Source organism: Phyllobates terribilis, unplaced genomic scaffold (genome assembly GCF_046119375.1).
Source record: "Phyllobates terribilis strain yellow unplaced genomic scaffold, ASM4611937v1 Scaffold_3__8_contigs__length_932513732, whole genome shotgun sequence".
NCBI lineage: Eukaryota > Metazoa > Chordata > Amphibia > Anura > Dendrobatidae > Phyllobates > Phyllobates terribilis.
In genome coordinates this window covers 289,936,067-289,952,115 of record NW_027362763.1, presented here as the reverse complement: position 1 = coordinate 289,952,115, position 16,049 = coordinate 289,936,067, and the positions used below count along the sequence as shown (strand labels likewise).

Genomic DNA, 16,049 nt, shown 5'->3' with positions numbered 1-16,049 from the left:
AAATGACGTCATGAAAGGTCCTTTTACACCAGTGCGGACCGTACAAGAGACCGGACGCAGTGGAGAAAAGACCGGGGGCCATCAGAAGGTAAGTATAATCTTTATTTTTTACCATTTTATTCTTTTTTTTTAACTATTAACTTGGTCACAGTATATAAATCCATGCCGTTTGCATGGATTTATATAGTGTGACCAAGTTGTCAAGCACTTTTCCAAGTGATGCTAAAATCGCTTGTAAAGTGCTTGATAACCCGCATGCAGAAATGCATGTGAACAACGCTTGACAAACGCTTCTACCTGGCGGGAAAAAAGCATGTAAAATCCGCATGCGTTTTTCCTGCCAGGGAGAAGCGGAAAAAATCAGCAGCATTTCTGCATCGTGGGCACATAGCCTTAACACACACACCTCTGATTATAAAATTAGAGACTTTGTACTTCTGCTGAATAGACAGTGGTGGGCTTAGCATGCTGTAATGCCACAGACACATGGCAGCAGCAGACATGCCCGCCCTCTCTGGGCACCGTGCTGATGCATTATGCATATGGGGTTGGTCACGTGGTGCAGGTTGAGTGTGAATGATTCAGGAGCCTTCTGTACGTGCTGCAGGCTCCGCCCACTGCTCTGCTGCCTCATCCCCAGACTGGAGGAAAGCGATGGACCCCGGCGCTGCCTGCTGATGCCCGGCGCTGCCTGCTGATGCCCGGCGCTGCCTGCTGGTGCCTGCTCCGGTGAGTGGACGGGGAATGCGCTGTTCTCCCCGCAGTACTGTCTGTGCTATCAGCCCGTCATGTAGCCTCTGCTTTCCCTGGCAATGCTGCCTGCAGTGTGACAGCTGCTACTACTGTACATGGTGCTGGACCCTGGCTGTGGCATGTCTGTGCATCCAGGATCCAGGCAATAATAAGGACTGTAGGGCGTTTACTTACAGTGTGTGCTGTTTACTTACAGTTCTGCAAGTCCCAAGCGCCTTCTCCCCTCCCCCACATATGGCATGTGAAAGGAAAGTGTAACCTACCTGGGGTCAGATGGCCACCAGCAGAAACCCACACTGGGAGGATCAATGTCTCAGTGCAAGCAGGAACAAATGGCTCTGCAATGGTGATCCAGAGATGATGACAGGGGCAGAGGAGCCTGGGCTCAGGGGACAACATGTGATGTCATTCTGGGACATGGTCTTTACTAACAGTGACCTATATTCTATAAATGGAGAGTAGTCGTCTATCATTAAGAGATTACATATTCCTACCATACAGATAGATCCTGCAGCTCTCCTGCTAGCCCTGAACTACAACTCCCAACATGCCCTGATAATAACAGGCAGTCACAGCATCCTGGGAATTGTAGCTTCACAACAGCTGGAGTGCCACAGGTTGCTGGCCCCAAGACAGATGAATGTATGATATGATACTTAAAAGGGATTATCTATCAGGTAGTTCATTTATAATTCATCACTGTCATAAATATGATTATATTGGTAGAAATGAAATATTAAAGGAAAAATTGGCGGAAGCCATTAGTTTTGCCACTGGGATGGTGTTCAGATTTCTTCTATGCCAATCGCATCATCTCCAAGTAACAGGTGCCAGGAGACGCTCCGCAGTATGTACCATTACATACCATCATTACATACAATATACCACTTAATTGCTCACTTTACACACTTTGGTGACTACAGGGTAATTGCACTATAGACCACTAGATCCAAACCAGTATTAAGTGATTATTTCCTGACTCCGGTTTCCTTTTTTTTCTTTTTACTGAATAGACCTTTCCCCATGTGGCGCAGAAGTGGTTATTAAGCTGTAGACTTAAATGACAAGGCAAAGTGCTTTCTGCCAGAGGGGGTTAATTTTGTTTGACATGAGAGCGATTTGTAGGATACTATGATTGCCCAACACGCTTATGTCTGGGGGGAGGGGGGGGTTTGGTGTTTGATTAGCCAGGCTGTATTTATAGGGTTTCAGGGCGGTTTCTGGAGCTCTCCGAGGTCCTGAATTTCCAGCACTTCCTTTCTATAGAGCCAAATGTTTTGTTCACTATGTCTGTATCTGCGGCTGGACGAATGCCCATATTAACCGAAAAGAAAGCGTCAGAGGCTTTTGTTACTTTTTGTTCTGTATCAGTAATCTTTTAATAAAATGCTTCCTGTTTGTCATTTAACAAAAATGATCTCAGTTTGACGTGATGAGTTTATCTGTCTTAGAGAACTGGTGCCGTATCGGTTGGCTAGACTTGCATTTGTGCACATATAATGCTCTCTAGTAATCAGCATTTCTGTGATTAAATGTTCAATAATTTCATGTAGAATAAAGTAATTTTGGATATTTTGTCAATGACATATTTTTTCACTCTTGCCTTTACTGATGCATTCATCAGTCTTGCAGGTAACCCAGACATGCACTAGTTCTAGTGGAAAACATTATGGAATCATTAAAAGCCAGTAATGGCTGGAATTAGGGGGTCTCGGCCGACAGTTACTCATCCAGAAGCTTTGGTATATGTTTTCCATGCTGAAGCCACGTTCACACCTTCAGTATTTGGTCAGTATTTTACCTCAGTATTTGTAAGCCAGAACCAGGAGTGGGTGATAAATGCAGAAGTGGTGACCTGTTTCTATTATACTTTTTCTGATTGTTCCCCTCCTGATTTTGGCTTACAAATACTGATGTAAACTACTGACCAAATACTGAATGTGTGAACGTGGCCTAACTTTCACACTTCTTATTAACCTCCATTAAATGTAGCATTTTTATATTGAAATGTTGTAGGCCAATATATTTCATCAGTGAAGCTATAATTTGATGCTAAATTCTCATTGATTTTACTACACTAAAAAATATGTTGAAAATAGAGTGGTTGGGGGATAACTTGTTGATTTAAGGGGTAGTCCAACAAAAGACGTTTGTGGCGCAATGCTACTATCCAGAAGTTTGGCCACTCCAAACACAGGGGAAGAGTGCTGAGGGTTTTCAAGATATAGAAATCTCTGAGCCGTATTAAAGGGGTATAATCACGGTGTAGGCTCCTATCTTTCTGAAAATGGTAGACTTCTTCAATGCAATCATCTCTTGATAATTTTGAGTATTGTGAATTAAAGTACAACTCTAACCTTTCTCTATAACTTATTTTACTGAAAGAGTAATATATGCTTGGATCAAACTTCTAGCAGATATAGTTGGAAAATCAGAAGTAAGTCAATTTAAACCTGCCTGGGAAAAAGATACCTATTAATGTGTGCGAAACCATACGCAGGACCCTAGTCCAGCGGTCATGTCAGTCATCCATGGATGCCGGGTGAGAGCCCTGCAAACCTCCTCCTATCTGCCAGACACCTCTACTGATTTATAGGTCTAGCACAATGTAGTTGTGGCGTGACGCAAACATGATATCGCACCATGCCAACTAATCAGAAGAGGGTCCGGTGAAGCTGGCAGGTACGAGGAGGTCTTCAGAGCTCCTATCCGGGGCCATGGACTCCTGACTTGACCACTGACCACTGGACCACTGAATCGATTTGTTAAATTCTATTATCAAGTTGAAAGTAAAAAAGGAAATAATATAAGACTTAGTGAACCTTGTGCTTTTTCTATTCTTCCTATAAGTAATCACATATTCTGACTTTATGAAATTTTTACGTCTTCTTTTCTGAGCTCAGCAGACATATTTTTTTGCACTGACTTTTCTGTCTAGAAGTTTCTAACTTCATTACTTAATGGATTTGTGAATGAATGAGAAAGGCTGCAGCATGACTCACCACTTGAAGAGGGACGGGCATTATAATGACGGTCAGTCTAGGAGTATAATATAGAGGAAATTGTTGCCAAAGTTTTTATTTCAGGTTCTGTGTGCACTGGTGTCATGACCAATCAATTGTATTCCTGTATATTCAGGCTTGTCAGGTTCCATCAAGGTTTCCATCATTTTGACAGCAAGAATATTGTTGTATTATGTGCGAATCCTGCTGATAAAAGTGGCAGAAACCATAGGAACGAAGAGACATTGCCTAAGACACATGGAACACTTTCTCACGTCCCTGAATCCATAGAAACTGGAAAAATCTTATTAAGGGTTCCTTCACACACTTTGATAATGCAGACGATTCAATTATTAGAATTTGCTGCGGATTTTGAACATATTGAATACGTGTGTACATTAGACTACAAAAGTCTATATTGTAAGTAATATTTTCGCACCATTGAGTGATTGAATATGCAAAACAGCGATTTGCACACCTAACAAAGAAAATATTTAGAAAACATGAAGATCTGAGAACACAATTCCTGCTACTGAAATGTAGCCATTTTCAAGTGTTTATTTATCATCATTAGTGAATCATTAATCATCAATCATTATCAAAATTAATTGAATCTTAAAGAGTAACCCATATTTTAATTTTTATTTCATAAATCAATAGAACACTTAAAAATAAGCAACTTTGTAATATATCTTATCAGAGTAATAAGCTTCTTTCTCTGCCACAACTGATCATTCATTCTCAAACTTTTCAGTTTATGGGTAAAATTTGTATTCAGTGAAGACAGATTATTACATTACTGAGATAGGAGATGGAAGTTACTACTAAAACGATTATGGGTAGAGGTTGCTGAGGAGCTAGAGGCAGAAAGTCTGGGAAAATCTGTGTTCACCAGGGTCCTCTCTCCTCCTGTACCAGTCGGTGACTTCTATTGTCTAAGATTATTATACTTGTTTTTATTATGTATACCCCTTTTCACATGTAAAGTGCAATGGAATAAATGGCACTAGAATAATAAATAATAATAACATATACACAGTATTTCACAAAAGTGAGTACACCCCTCACATTTTTGTAATTATTTTATTATATCTTTTCATTTGACAACACTGAAGATATGACGCTTTGATACAATGTAAAGTAGTCAGTGTACAGCTTGTAGAACAGTGAAAATTTGGTATGCTCTCTAAATAACTCAGCTCACAGCCATTAATGTCTAAACTGCTGGCAACAAAAGTGAATACACCCCTAAGTGAAAATGGCAAAATTGTGCCCAAAGTCTACATTTTTTGTGTAGCCACCATTATTGTCAAGCACTGCCTTACTGGAGTTCACTAGAGCTTCATAGGTTGCCACTGGAATCCTCTTGCACTCCTCCATGACGACATTACAGAGCTGGTGAATGTTAAGAGATTTTGCTGTCCTCCACCTTTCATTTGAGGATGCCCCACTGATGCTCAATAGAGTTTAGGTCTGGAGACATGCTTGGCCAATCCAGTACCTTTTCCATCAGTTTCTTTAGCAAGGCAGTGGTCGTCTTGGAGGTGTGTTTGGGGTCGTTTTCATGTTGGAATACTGCCCTGTGGCCCAGTTTCTAAAGGGAGGGGATCATGCTCTGCTTCAGTATGTCACAGTTCATGTTGGCATTCATGGTTCCCTTAATGAATTGTAGCTCCCCACAGCCAGCTGCACTCATGCAGCCCCAAACCATGACACTCCCACCACCATGCTTGACTGTAGGCAAGACACACTTGTCTTTGTACTCCTCACCTGGATACCACCACACACACTTGACACCATCTGAACCAAATAAGTTTATTTTGGTCTCATCAGACCACATGAAATGGTTTTAGTAATCCATGTCCATAGTCTGCTTGTCTTCAGCAAACTGTTTGTGGGCTTTCTTGTGCATCACTTTTAGAAGAGGCTTCCTTCTGGGATGACAGCCATACAGACCTATGTGATGCAGTGTGCCGCATATGGTGTGAGCACTGACAGGTTGACCGCCACCCCTTTAACCTATTCAGCAATGGAGGCCGTACTCATATACCTATTTTAAAAATACGACCTCTGGCTATGACGCTGATCCCATGCACTCAACTTCTTTGGGCGACCATGGCGAGGCAGTTCTGAGTAGAACCTGTCTTGTTATTCCGCTGTATGGTCTTGCCCACCGTGCTGCAGCTCAGTTTCAGGGTTTTGGCCATCTTCTTATAGCCTAGGCCATCTTTATGTAGAGCAACAATTCTTTATTTCAGATCCTCAGAGAGTTCTTTGCCATGAGGTGACATATTAAACTTCCAGTGACCAGTATGAGAGAGCGTGAGAGCGATAACACCAAATGTAACATGCCTGCTCCCCATTCACACCTGAGACCTTGTAACACTAATGAGTCACATGACACCAGGGAGGGAAAATGGCTAATTGGGCACAATTTGGCCATTTTCACTTAGGGGTGTAGTCACTTATGTTGCCAGTGGTTTTAACATTAATGACTGTGTATTGAGTTATTTAGAGCAGTGGTCCCCAACCTTTTTTGCACCAGGGACCGGCTTGAAGCAAGATCATTTTTCCATGGCCCAGCAAGGAGGGGGTGGGGTGGGCGGGGCTTTGGTCATATGGGGGCGGGGTAATGGAGGGATTTGGAGTTTAGTGCATACTTATCATATAGTGTAGACCAGGTCCCCACCAGGAGCTATGCCAGGAGCCCCACATAATGTGCTGTGCCAGGAGCCGCATCACTGAGGCCCCATCACGCCCTGCAGCAGGACAGGGCAGCTGTCCTGACAGCTGCTGTTCAGCTGCATTTACTTCATCCCAGGGGTGGACACAGACTGTAGTGGGCCCCTGTGCAAGAAATTTTTTGGGGCCCCCCCCCGCCCTTCATAAGGCAACAAAGTTATGTAAACATAACCCCCCCCATGTGCATCTCTCACCCCCCCATGTGCAGCTCACCCCCCGTGCATCTCTCATCCCCCTCCGTGCATCTCTCATCCCCCTCCGTGCATCTCTCACCTCCCCGTGCATCTCTCATCCACCCCCCGTGCATCTCTCATCCCCTCCGTGCATCTCTCATCCCCCCTGTGCATCTCTCATCCCCCCGTGCATCTCTCATCCCCCCTGTGCATCTCTCATCCCCCCGTGCATCTCTCATCCCCCCCGTGCATCTCTCATCCCCCCCATGCATCTCTCACCCCCCCGTGCATCTCTCCCCTCCCCCCATGTGCATCTCTCATCTCTCCCCTCCCCCATGTGCATCTCTCATCTCTCCCCTCCCCCCCATGTGCATCTCTCATATCTCCCCCCCATGTGCATCTCTCCCCTGCCCCCCATGTGCATCTCTCATCTCTCCCCTCCCCCCATGTGCATCTCTCATCTCTCCCCTCCCCCCATGTGCATCTCTCATCTCTCCCCTCCCCCATGTGCATCTCTCATCTCTCCCCTCCCCCATGTGCATCTCTCATCTCTCCCCCCCATGTGCATCTCTCATCTCTCCTCTCCCCCCCATGTGCATCTCTCATCTCTCCCCTCCCCCCCATGTGGATCTCTCATCTCTCCCCTCCCCCATGTGCATCTCTCATCTCTCCCCTCCCCCCATGTGCATCTCCCATTCCCCCCACTCCTAGTTAATTGTATTTAAAAAAAAATAAAACTTGTTATACTTACCCCCATGCGATCCCTGCAGAATCCTGGCGCTCGTCCAAATCGCTGACACCAGGTTCTCCTGCCTTCCGGTCATGTGACGGCGCCGTCACATGACCGGAAGTCAGAGGAATTATGAGATGTCCTGGACCCGGCGCTTTGCATGGGGCCGGGGGCCCCATGAGGAGAGAGACGCACAAGAGGGGGGCTCCGAGGGAGCTCCTACCGGCCGGGCCCCATACTGGAGTCAGGGCAGTCATGCCCTGATGGTGGCCCTGCTGGAGGCTGGAGGGGCCCCCTCTCCCTCGGGGCCACCGTTCAATGAACCGGCTGCACGGGCGGTAGTTCCACCCCTGCTTCATCCTGCTTCAGGACCTGTGGTGACATCATAGTTATGTACCTTGATGTCATCACAGGTCCTCTACAGGTCTACCCTGCGGGAGTCTATAACAGCGGGCAGCATCCACCCCACACAGTGTGCTCTGAGCCACCGCAGACCAGAGCACACTGTCAAGGTTTAGTGATTGTCTGTGGCGGTGCCGCGGACCGGCTGAAAAACCCCAACGGCCCGGTCCTGGTCCGCGGACCGGCGGTTGGGGACCTCTGATTTAGAGGGTACACCAAATTTACACTGTAATACTTGCTGTACTCTGACTACTTTACATTGTATCAAAGTGTCATATCCTAAGTATTGTCCCATGAAAACATATAATCAAATATTTACAAAAATGGAGGGGGGTGTACTCACTTTTGTGATATACTGTATATATAGACAGTGAGACTTACTTGATAGAAATAGTCTGTGGCACCAATCTATGCCTACAGAGTCATGTACTACTTATGATGGAGATTCCCTCTACAGATTTTTCCTGAGCGTTTCTCCATCTCCCTGGCAGAAAAAACGCGTGCAGATTTTACATGCGTTTTTCCTGCCAGGAACAATTGAAGCGTTCTTCACATGCGATTTCTCATGCGGGTTGTCAAGCGCTTTCCAAGCGATTTTAGCATCACTTGGAAAGTGCTTGACAACTTGGTCACACTATATAAATCCATGCAAACGGCATGGATTTATATAGTGTGACCGTAAAAGAATGGTAAAAAATAAAAAATAAATATTATACTTACCTTCTGATGGCCCTCGGTCTCCATAGCGATCCGTCCGGTCTTCCCGGTGTCTCGCGGTTCTGTAAAAGGACCGCCAATGTCAGCGGTTGCATTACCCGTCACATGACTAAATGACGTCATGGCAGGTCCTTTTAGACCATCGCGAGCTGCCGGCAAGCCAGGACAGATCGCTATGGAGACCGAGGGCCATCAGAAGGTAAGTATAATGTATATTTTTTATTTTAAATTCTTTTTTTCTCCAGGTACTATGGTACCTGGGTCTGGAGGAGAGTCTCCTCTTCTCCAAACCCGGGTACCATCCGCACATTGAACCGCATGATATCCGCATCTGCACATGTAGTGATGCGAATATTATGCGATTCAATGCAAGTCACTGGCGGCGAAAACGCCGCGATTACGCAAAATAATTGTTAGTGCTGTGGATTCTTCCGCAATGATAACCCGCAGTGGAAATTTCAGCAGCGTGTGCACAGCACATGCGGATTATCATTGGGGAACATGGCAGACCTTCTACCAAGCGTTTTTTAAGCGTTTCTGCAGTGGAATTGCCGCTGTGGAAACGCTTAAAAAACGCATAAAGGGCACACAGCCTTAGGCTCTGTTCATATGTCCGCATAATACTTCTGTTTGTCTGTTCAGTTTATAACAGACAAACAGAACAGATAAATGGAATTAGCATCCTGTTCATTCCTGTGTCAAACAGAAGCTGAGGGGCCCCACTGATTTATATGGAGTCCTTCTGCTTTCTGTTTGTTGTTTATTTTTTTACTAGAAAAAAAGTTTTGTCTGCAGACTTTTTTTTTCCTTATAAAAATAAACAACAAAGAGGAAGCAGACGACCCCATACAAATCAATGGGCGCTGTACTCCCACTTGACCCAGGAAAGCACAGGAAGCTATTGGTAGTGTACAGTATTGGGGATTTCATTAACAAATAGCTATTGTCCCATCTGCCTATTTATCTATTATTCTATCTTGTGTCTTCGATTGCTACATGTACTGCACATACTGTAGTTCTCCTCTCATTACTGATTGTATTGGCATTCTATCAGCCAGTTCCCTCATCATATATTACACAGTATGAAGGGGTGTACCCACACTCCAGAAATAGCATGGTGCACTATTACAGATGAAAATGTAATGCATTTTATATATATATATATATATATATATATATATATATATACTACCGTTCAAAAGTTTGGGGTCACCCAGACAATTTTGTGTTTTCCATGAAAACTCATACTTTTATTTATCAAATGAGTTGCAAATTGAATAGAAAATATAGTCCAGACATTGACAAGGTTAGAAATAATGATTTTTATTAGAAAGAATAATTTTCTCCTTCAAACTTTGCTTTCGTCAAAGAATGCTCCTTTTGCAGCAATTACAGCATTGCAGATCTTTGGCATTCTAGCTGTTAATTTGCTGAGGTAATCTTGAGAAATTTCCCTCCATGCTTCCTGAAGCCCCTCGCACAAGTTGGATTGGCTTGATGGGCACTGTTTGTGTACCATACGGTCAAGCTGCTCCCACAACAGCTCAATGGGGTGAGATCTGGTGACTGTGCTGGTCACTCCATTACAGATAGAATACCAGCTGCCTGCTTCTTCCCTAAATAGTTCTTGCATAATTTGGAGGTGTGCTTTGGGTCATTGTCCTGTTGTAGGATGAAATTGGCTCCAATCAAGCGCTGTCCACAGGGTATGGCATGGCGTTGCAAATGGAGTGATAGCCTTCCTTATCCAAAATCTCATTTACCTTGTACAAATCTCCCACTTTACCAGCACCAAAGCAACCCCAGACCATCACATTACCTCCACCATGCTTGACAGATGGCGACAGGCACTCTTCCAGCATCTTTTCAGTTGTTCTGTGTCTCACAAATGTTCTTCTGTGTGATCCAAACACCTCAAACTTTGATTCGTCTGTCCATAAAACTTTTTTTCCAATCTTCCTCTGTCCAATGTCTGTGTTCTTTTGCCCATATTAATCTTTTCCTTTTATTAGCCAGTCTCAGATATGGCTTTTTCTTTGCCACTTTGCCCTGAAGGCCAGCATCCCGGAGTCGCCTCTTCACTGTAGACGTTGACACTGGCATTTTGTGTGTACTATTTAATGAAGCTGCCAGTTGAGGAGCTGTGAGGCATCGATTTCTCAAACTAGAGACTCTGATGTACTTGTCTTGTTGCTCAGTTGTGCAGCATGGCCTCCCACTTCTCTTTCTACTCTGGTTAGAGCCTGTTTGTGCTCTCCTCTGAAGGGAGAGGTACATACCCATGTAGGAAATCTTCAGTTTCTTGGCAATTTCTTCCATGGAATAGCCTTCATTTCTAAGAACAAGTATAGACTGTTGAGTTTCACATGAAAGTTCTCTTTTTCTGGCCATTTTGAGAGTTTCATAGAACAAACAAATGTAATGCTCCAGATTCTCAACTAGCTCAAAGGAAGGTCAATTTTATAGCTTCTCAAATCAACCAAACCGTTTTCAGCTGGGCTAACATACTTGTGCAAGGGTTTTCTAGGGTTTTCTAAACATCCATTAGCCTTCTTACACAGTTAGCAAACACAATGTACCATTAAAACACTGGAGTGGTGGTTGTTGGAAATGGGCCTCTATACACCTATGTAGATATTGCAATAAAAACAAGACGTTTGCAGCTAGAATAGTCATTTACCACATTAACAATGTATAGAGTGTATTTCTGATTCATTTAATGTTAGCTTCATTGAAAAAAATGTGCTTTTCTTTCAGAAATAATGAAATTTCTAAATGACCCCAAACTTTTGAATGGTAGTGCATATATTTTTATAGTAGGGAAAATAAGTATTGGATACACTGCCAATTTTGCAAGTTTTCCCACCTACAAAGAATGGAGAGGTTTGTAATTTTTATTGTTCACCTGTGAGAGTATTGTATGATTTTTACATAATTTAAATTGCATTTTATTGCATGAAATGCGTATTTGATCACCTACCAACCAGCTAGAATTCTGGCTCTCACAGACCTGTTAGTTTTTCTTTAAGAAGCCCTCCTTCTCTTCACTCATTACCTGTATTAATTGCACCTGTTTGCACTCGTTACCTGTATAAAAGACACCTGTCCATGCAATCAATCACACTCCAACCTCTCCACCATGGCCAGGGCCAAAGAACTGACTAAGGCTCCAGGGACAAAATTGTAGCCCTGCACAAGGCTTGGATAGGCTACAGGACAGTAGGCAATCAGCTTGTTGAGAATGCAACAACTGTCGGCACAATTATTAGAAAATGGAAGAAACACAAGATGGCTGTCAATCTTCCTCAGTCTGGGCCTCCATGCAAGATCTCGCCTCGTGGGGTAAAGATGATTCTGAGAAAGGTCAGGAATCAGCCCAGAGCTGCACAGGAGGGCTTGGTCAGTGACCTGAAGAGAGCTGGGGCTACAGTCTTAAGCATTACCGTTAGTAACACACTACAACGTCATGGATTACATGGACTACAACATCATGTCCTGCAGGGGACGCAAAGTCCACCTGCTCATGCCAGCACACTTCCAGGTTCGTTTGAAGTTCTCCAATGACCATCTGGATGATTCAGAGGAGGCACGGGAGAAGGTCATTTGGTCAGAATAGACCAAAATAGAACTTTTTGGTATCAGCTCCACTCGCCGTGTTTGGAGGAAGAAGAAGGATGAGTACAACCCCAAGAACACCATCCCAACCGTGAAGCATGGTGGGGGAAACATCATACTCTGGGGGTGCTTTTCTGCAAAGGGGACAGGATGACTGCACCGTATTGAAGGAAGCATGCATGGGGTCATGTATCTCGAGATTTTGGCCAACATCCTCCTACCTTCAGTAAAAGCATTGAAGATGGGTCGTGGCTGAGTCTTCCAGCATGACAATGACCTGAAACACACAGCAAGGGAACTAAGGAGTGGCTCCTTAAGAAGCATTTCAAGGTCCTGGAGTGGCCTAGCCAGTCTCCAGACCTGAACCCAATAGAAAATCTTTGGAGGGAGCTGTAACTCAATGTTGCCCAGCGACAGCCCCGAAAACTGAAAGATCTGGAGAAGATTTATATGGACAAGTGGTCCAAAATCCCTGCTGCAGTGTGTGCAAACTTGGTCAAGAACTACAGGAAACGTCTGACCTCTGTAATTGCAAACAAAGGCTTCTGTACCAGATATTAAGTTCTGTTTTTCTATTGAATCAAATACTTATTTCATCTAATAAAATGCAAATGAATTATGTAAAAATCGTACAATGTAATTTTCTGTTTTTTTTTTAAGATTCTGTCTCTCACAGTTGAAGTGTACCCATGATAAAAATTACAGACCTCTCCATTCTTTGTTGGTGGGAAAACTTGCAAAATCATCAGTATATCAAATACTTATTTTCCCATATATATATATATATATATATATATATATATATATATATATATATATTCATTATTTTTTTTTTTTTTTTTTGCAAATACACATCTTTTCACAGTCTATTGACTAGCGCTTGCTACTTTTCTGGAGACAGCTCCTACTCAGCAGTTCTATGATCTCTATCATCTGTTCTGAACTTAGACTGTAATTTGAGATTCTTCTTTAGTCACGGTTTCCATTTCTAGTGAATTCCACAAGGCCTCAAGCTGTGACCTTTCCTTTGCCTTTCATATCATATAATGAAATATGTGATATTGATCAGGAGAGGTTTTAAATAAACAGTGAGGTACTAATGCTCACACAGCAATAAATGAATGGAAGGGCCTAATTAAAAAGTCTAGGTCAAAGAGCAAACATTTGCACCCCTCCAACCCAGAGTGTTGCGCTGGGGTACCAAGGGCCCACCAATAACATTAATTCTGGGGACCCACTAATTAGCCACATGCAAATATTAACGTTTACCTAAGCTTCTATATAATTGTACGTTAGCTAGTTTGTTGAATGATAATATTCTGCTTTTATCTATACATGGTAAATCAAATGTATTGGGCCAACTACTGCTCATGTTGGGGTAAGTGACAAAGTGACTACTCCTGCGCAGGGGCCACCGGAGAATTCTCCTGTTCCCCTATGGGTCAGAAAAAAAAAACGGTTACTCTTGGGTTTAATGATAAATTAAAGTGGTAAGTAGGAGATGGGGTCATCAGTAGTTATGGAGGAGAAGCAGGTGACCTGGGCATAGGAGATTGGGAGTATGTTGAATAAGGAGTAGACAATAATGGTTGATAGTGTAGGGTAGGGAAGCAGTCATCCTGGACTGATGATTTTTTTTTTTTTTTTAATCTCTGGCTTCTACTTCTATAAGGGCTCTGGCCAGGGTACTGCCACACTATTTGTATGGGCAATTAACCAAAATAATGCCCTTAGCTGCTCCTCTGAGCCTTGTTTGCAATAAGCACAGGACTGCTGGATGGTTCCTAATGACGTCACTGAGGAGCACACATAGAGCCTTCCTGGCTCAATTTACTGATACCTGTCTGTCTGATGTCATTAGTAGCCAGCCTGCCTGTTCTAATGGTTCAGCATGAGAAGAAAAGGTCTTTCTGTGCCAGGCCGGACTGCTAAGCCCTTGTGAGACGACATGCCCTGTAGAGGCTGCCACAGCTGCTACAGTGGTAGTTATGCCAATAATTGATGTGTGGATAAAATGCCAAACATTAGAAGTTACCTGAAGATAACATAATAGCATTTATTACACATATCTAAGTTAGGCCTCGTTCAGACAGCCGTATTGTCCCCAAGTTTAAAGGGTTTTTCCGTTACTTTGACATTGATGATGTCTGATCGGTGGCAGTGCAACACCCCCGCCACCCCTGCTGATCAGCTGTTCCCAGTTCAGCACAGCTCTGTCGATTATATAGTGGCTGAGGCCGGATACTGCACATCTTCCACCTCTTCGAATCAATAGGGGGTGAATGAGCAGTACCCAGCTGCGGCCACCATTCTGTCAACAGAGCTGTGCAGCTCCGTAACTGAGCAGTCCTGGCCACCGCCGACACAGGGAACAGCTGATCAGTGGCAGTGCCAAGTGTCGCATCCCCATAGATCAGACATTGATGCCCTATCCTATGGATAGGACATCAGTGTTAAAGTTCTGGACAACCCCTTTAACTGTTGGTATTGTAGAAATAACACCTTGAACCCCTTAGGCATATATGGAATATACACCATACATCCTAGTAGGGTCTATGTTTTTTTATCCAGATGATTAGACATGAGTCCAAAAATCAGAAATTACTACTTGTAATAGGTAATAGTTTATTTTTGGGTAACATTTCAGGCCGAAAAGCTCTTATTCCAGCGGGGGCAATGGTGGAAACAGAATAATAGAGGCTATGATCCCATTGACAATAGGATTCATTTGTTTTTAATGGGCAGATTGACAGAAGGCTGCTCTAGTCTACTAGTGGTGGAACATAGCCTAAGGAAACTATATTAAGTATTGCAAAAGAGGTTTCATACGTTATTGGCTCATGTGATATGTTTTACTTTCCCAAGAAGCTGAGTTCTCTTCATTCTATTTTATATATTAGTGAGTACAGTCGACAGATTAACTCACTATTTGTTTTTTAACAAGGCGGAAATTTCTACCCTCAATAATACAAAATCTACCCGTGTAGAAAATTGCAAATTGGCTTGTGAAATCCACATCAGGTAGATGTATTCACCCTCCTCCAGCAGCAGGTTGTGTGACACAGATTTCAGTTTTCCTTTTTTTGTTTTGCAATAGCCTTGCTATGAGGAGTGCAGGTAACAGATGCTTGCAGAATAAACAGGGACACTTGCATGACCCAGAAGCCAGGGTGACCTTATTTCATTAGAGCACAATTACACATAGGCCTAATTGTATTAATCCCCTTTAACCTCATTGTGTTCACTTGTTAAACATGACAGAAGTAATGGAACAGATATTGTCTACCTGGGTAAACACTGGATGTGTTTTTTGTGAGTTGATGTAGAAAGGTAAATACATTGCACCTGCGATTTTATCATCTCCGTGATAGAAATGTAGATGTGTAGTCATTGCATTTGGTCAACCCTAATTTAGGAATGAGTGATGCTGTTGTCATTGAACATTTTACCTGGGAGTACAATGATGCATTCACACAGTGACTGATGGCAGATGGTTGCAATAAAGAATAGGCAATAAAGAATAGGTAACTGAGCCCCTTTGAAATTGTGAATGTGGCAAAATTTATTTCTTACATCACCATTTATTTATTGATACCATTGTGTGTATGATTTAAGACTAAGAAACTGAAAAAAAACATATTTCCCAGTCCAAAAATACATATTAGTGCATTACAAGAACATATTTCTACAAATGAGTTTTAATTCCTAAAAATATTGTCGTGCACCACAATACATTGATAAAATACTTGAAAAAAAAACAGACGCAAGGGCCAGTGGACATGAACATATTTGAAATCTTTATAATTTAGATTCCAAATGTGCCTACCAGACATTTCAGTGGGATTCATTCATATTTTTATATACAGTTTACACAAATGCTTTATATTGTGGATGAAGCATAAAAAAGTGCATCAT

At 43.0% G+C, this 16,049-nt stretch overlaps 1 protein-coding gene across 1 annotated transcript in view; it reads left to right on the top strand.

Moving 5' to 3' along the window:
* The first annotated feature begins 386 nt into the window (after positions 1-386).
* Positions 387-16,049, top strand: part of SLC7A14 (solute carrier family 7 member 14) — a 156,045-nt gene continuing 140,382 nt past the window's right edge. The window contains exon 1 of the mRNA XM_073674880.1: positions 387-729. The gene's annotated coding sequence lies outside the window, so the exon portion shown is untranslated. The remainder of the gene's footprint in view (positions 730-16,049) is intronic.